Below are 5,243 nucleotides of genomic sequence, written 5' to 3' on the forward strand. Positions count from 1 at the left end.
AAAACTAGATTAATTTTTCTTAACTTCGATGAAGTTTGAACAGGAAATTTCTGAAAAACAGTGGCTTTTAAAATTTGAGTCTAACTGAAATTCAAAACAGAGGACCAATAATCAAACACGTTTTTTTAGCATCACAATAATCAGACAAATGATGTACTCGTACGCGCACGCACTATATATAGGCCGGGACAGGACGGTTTTACCTCAAGTTCACAGCTTACTTAGGCGAAGACGGCCGGCATGGAGAGCTCTCGCATGCCACGGAGCGCCACACCTCGCATGCCACGCAGCTTCCAAACCCTTGCGCGCAACCTTCTCCTCCACCATAGCAAGGACAGGCAGCCACGGCGTCTCTCATGCAAGGCAACCGGCGGAGGGCGTGTCGACCGACGTGATGTGCTCCTCGGACTCGGCGGAGCCGCGGCTGCCGGACTGGCAACGGGCCGAGGCGCCGCGATCGCCGCGCCCATCGAGACACCTGACCTCAGTAGCTGTCAGCCGCCCGACCTCCCCGACACAGAGCCGGACACTAACTGCTGCCCGACGTACGGCACCGGCATCACCGACTTCATGCTGCCGTCGGCATCCTCGCCGCTCCGTGTGCGTCCAGCGGCGCACCTGGTAGACGCGGAATACCTGGCCAAGTACGAGCGCGCGGTGGCGCTGATGAAGGAGCTGCCGGCGGACGACCCGCGCAGCTTCGAGCAGCAGTGGCACATACACTGCGCCTACTGCGACGGCGGGTACGACCAGGTCGGCTTCCCGGACTTGGAGCTTCAGATACACAACTGCTGGCTCTTCTTCCCGTGGCACAGGTTCTACCTCTACTTCCACGAGCGGATCCTTGGTAAGCTCATCGGCGACGACACGTTCGCGCTCCCGTTCTGGAACTGAGACGCGCCGGGCGGGATGACGCTGCCGCCGATCTACGCCAACAGTTCGTCGCCGCTCTACGACGAGAGGCGCAACCCCGCCCACCAGCCACCTGTGCCGCTGGACCTTGACTTCAGTGGGACTGACCCCAGCATCCCAAGAGATCAGCTGATCGATATGAACCTCAAGATCATGTACCGCCAGGCAAGTACATATAGTTAGTAGCGTACAGATAGCTCACGAATTTTGTTTACTTGCAGCTGGACGTAATAAACTGGACATTAAGTAACGCAAATACTCCTTATAATATCAGATGGTCGCGGCTGCCAAGAAGACGGAGCTGTTCCTGGGTCAGCCGTACCGCGCCGGAGACGCGCCGGATCCGGGCGCGGGCTCCGTCGAGAACGTGCCGCACGGCCCAGTGCACGTCTGGACGGGGGACCCCCGGCGGCCGAACTTGGAGGACATGGGCAACTTCTACTCTGCGGCGCGCGACCCGATCTTCTACGCGCACCATGGCAACCTCGACCGGCTCTGGCACGTCTGGCGCGGCCTCCGTCCGGGAGTCAACACCGACTTCGCCGACCCCGACTGGCTCGACGCCAGCTTCCTCTTCTACGACGAGGAGGCCCGCCTCGTGTGCGTGCGCGTCCGCGACTGCCTCGACACGGCCGCCCTGCGGTAGACGTACCAGGACGTCGGCCTGCCGTGGCTCAACGACAGGCCGGCTAAGGCATCTGCAGGGACGCCGGCGCCTGCCGCCGGTTCCTTCCCGGCCACCTTGGACAAGACCGTGAGGGTGACGGTGACGAGGCCCAGGGCATCGAGGACCCGGAAGGAGAAGGACGAAGAGGAGGAGGTGGTGGTCGTGGAGGGGATAGAGATCGCCGACCATTTCAACACGTTCATCAAGTTCGACGTGCTTGTGAACGAGCCCGAGAGCGGAGCCAGCGCCGGAGACGTCGCGTTAGCGGCGGCCGCGGGGTACTGCGCGGGGAGCGTAGCGCTCACGCCCCACATGATCCGGCTGGACAAGGAGAAGAAAAAGGGCTTGGTCAAGACGGTGGCGAGGTTCGGCGTCTGCGACCTCATGGACGACATCGGGGCGGACGGCGACAAGACGGTCGTCGTGTCGCTGGTGCCGAGGTGCGGGTGCGAGCTGGTCACCGTCAGCGGCGTCAGCATCGGCTACGTCAAGTGAAGCACGTAATGCATGCTCGCAGCGAATCTAAAGCCAACATTATCTACCGGTGTCATATCTACAATCCGCTCTCTGTTTTGAGATTAGTGCGGCTTTTGTCATTTGTATGACATAAAACTAATAATTGAAACACAAAGTGATACTTTTGTGAAAGTGAAACATTTAAAATATTATGAAATATTCTGACAAAAAGTGAAACTAATGATCACTACTGACATCACTAGGATTTGTTCACAAAATATTCTTGTTTCAGTTATGTTTCATAATTTTGTGTAAGGATTGGTTAGCACATGGCGGATGTCACTCCTGTAGGTGTAGTTGCCTCTAAAAAGAGGTTTTTCAGGCCGTCGGTGTTGATTTTGGTGAAACGATGCGTGCCCTTTCGGGCCATCGATTGCGTGTTATATAGGCAGGAAAAAAAACCCTATGTGGCCATACAAAGGAGGTACGTGTACGGTCGAAGTACTACTCCATACACCGTACACGTACAGTGTTACATACTCTAACATCTCCCTTAATCTAAATCTCGGAAGAGATTTACATTACGCTTAAACTCATCTAGACTTTTTACAAGAAGCGCTTTTGTGAACCCATCAACAATCAGATCCTTGTTAAAAATGAACTTGATATCAAGATGGTTGTTTGCAACTCGTTCACGAATAAAATGATAATCTATCACAATATGATTTGTGCAAGCATGGAAAACTGGACTAGCTGACATAAAAGTAGCACCCAAATTATCACAACATAAGCAAGGTTTCACACGAAGCTGAACACCAATCCAAATTAATTCTGTAGTGGTATTGGCCAAGGCTTTGTACTCAGCCTTAGTGCTTGAGCGAGACACAGTGGCCTGTTTGTGAGCACTCTAAGAGACCAAATTTGGACCTATAAATAGCAAAACCTCCTATGGAACCTCTATCCTCTAGGCAACCTGCACAATCTGCATCTGAAAAAGCACTAAGAAGTGTAGATGATGACTTTCTGAAAGTTATGCCAAGCTGGGATGTATCTCTAACATAGCGAAGAATGCGTTTAGCAGCTGTCCAATGAGCAGTAGTAGGAGCATGAAGGTACTGACAAACCTTATTAACAAAGAAAGACAGGTCTGGGCGAGTAAGAGTAAACTGAAGAGCACCAACAATACTTCTATACTGTGAACTGTCCTCAGGGCCAAGTGGAGTACCTTCATGAAGGGAGAGTGGCTCAGATGGCGATAGTGGTGTAGGTGCAGCATTGCACTCAAGCATGCCAACTTTGGCAAGTATATCACATGCATATTTTTGTTGTGTGAGGAGCAAACCTCCTGATGTCCTTTTCACTACTAGTGAAGATCTCCCAAATCTTGTATGGCAAAATGGGCATTAAGATCTTTGAGCAAAACTGAGATTGCATCATCCGAAGAACTGGTTACAATAATGTCATCAACGTAAATCAAGACAAAAATAATAACACCAGATTTATCATAGAGAAATAAGGAAGTGTCAACTTTGGATGCGTGCCCTTTCAGGACATCGGTTGCGTGTTTGAATCTAACAATAGCGGCCATCCGATGGCTTCCGAGCTACCCCGATGGCCAAGCCTTTGGCACATCCGACCACGTGCCTATTCTTTAGAGCATAATCCTTTTTCGATAATACACCATGAAAAGGTGTATCAATCACATAGAAGGGCGCCAAGATGGCAACGTTTGCGATACCACAGGGGGCAGCTCCCCAAACACAGGCCTACTCTCCGTGCTGCCACGGTACAATGGTCGGATCAAGAAAAACAAAGAGAGTGCCACGGAAAAGCTTGGCTAGGCGCCATCGCTCGAACTCCTCTCGCACCTTGTCCCTGATGGCGCCATGTGAAGCCACCGCTCCATTGAAGACCACGTTGTTCATGTGCCTCCAAATGGACCAAAAGACCAGGATGATGGCAGCCCACATGTCCCGTCTGTAAGCTGTCGGACAAGCCCGGGACGTCCACCACTCCAGCAGATCGGTGTCTGGGTCCGGGAGCCACTCCTCGTTGCCCCAACACCTAAGAGCCCATGCACAGGTCTCCCGCGCAACCACGCAACCCAGCAGCAAGTGCTGCAAGGTCTCCGGCTCCTGATCGCAAAGCGCGCAGGCCGACGGACACGGCAAGCCACGATGATGTGGGCATTACCCTTCGGGTAACTGGTGTTGCACTACCTCTTACGGCCCAACCAGGGGCCCATGAAGGACACCCATCGACTAGGTGGGCCGTTACGTCGGTTTCAAAGAAGGATTCTTGAAGAACAAGACAAGAAGACAAAGAGTACAAGGAAAGTTTAGACTTAGGACTCTTTGTTACCTAGTCGTACCCAAACAGACCTCTCGAGACCTGGCTCCCAATATAAGGGTCAGGAGAGGGTCTATCGACACACAATCATAATAGCCATAACCACCGCAAGTCTAGAGCTAGGTCATCGTAGAACTTAGCCTCTCGACGAGATCGTAGTCGAAACCTTCGGCACCCCATTGTAACCCGATATTTTCAGCAATCAAGATCAGACAGGCAGGACGTAAGGGTTTACCTCATCAATGGTCCCGAACCTGGGTAAATCGCTCTCCCCGCTTGTTTGATAACCAATGTCTTGTGTCAGCCTACATGATTCCATCTACACTAAGCCCCATACGGAGGGCATTGCCGGGGAGTACCCTCGATAATTGGCGCCGTCTGTGGGAAACCTGTTGGTACAAGGCATGTCATCGACAGTCCCGGTCACGTCTGCGGCGTTCGTGTTGGAATCGCCAACGCCGCCAAGTCCAAGAAGCTTGGTTCGTTGCAGATCCTTCGAGTTCACACCGCGTACTGAGGCATCGCATCCGATCTATTCGGAGCCACGCGGCAACATGGATACGACCTTCGGTGGTGTCCACTTCATCATCGACTCCAGGGGATTTCTTCGAATTCCCAGTTCAAACGCACCAAGCCCAAGAACTTTGGTTCCAGATGATATCGCTCCACCAGCAGCTTTGGCAGTCTTGCCTAGGAATAGTGGCGAGAGCAGTCGAAGCAGTTTCGGTAGCAGAGAGGAGCAACGGAAGAGACGAAGGGATCCACGCCGTGAAGAAGATGAGCGAGATGCGAGTCGCCCTCGACAGTATGAACGAGGATGTTACAATGTGCAATCAAGCAAGAACCGCCTTCACACACC

The 5,243-nt window shown here is 52.7% G+C and overlaps 1 pseudogene; it reads left to right on the top strand.

The window, feature by feature from the left end:
- Positions 1-240: 240 nt before the first annotated feature.
- Positions 241-2,074, top strand: LOC124678870 (annotated as a pseudogene).
- The last annotated feature ends 3,169 nt before the right edge of the window (positions 2,075-5,243 follow it).

Source organism: Lolium rigidum, chromosome 7 (genome assembly GCF_022539505.1).
Source record: "Lolium rigidum isolate FL_2022 chromosome 7, APGP_CSIRO_Lrig_0.1, whole genome shotgun sequence".
Classification (NCBI taxonomy): domain Eukaryota; kingdom Viridiplantae; phylum Streptophyta; class Magnoliopsida; order Poales; family Poaceae; genus Lolium; species Lolium rigidum.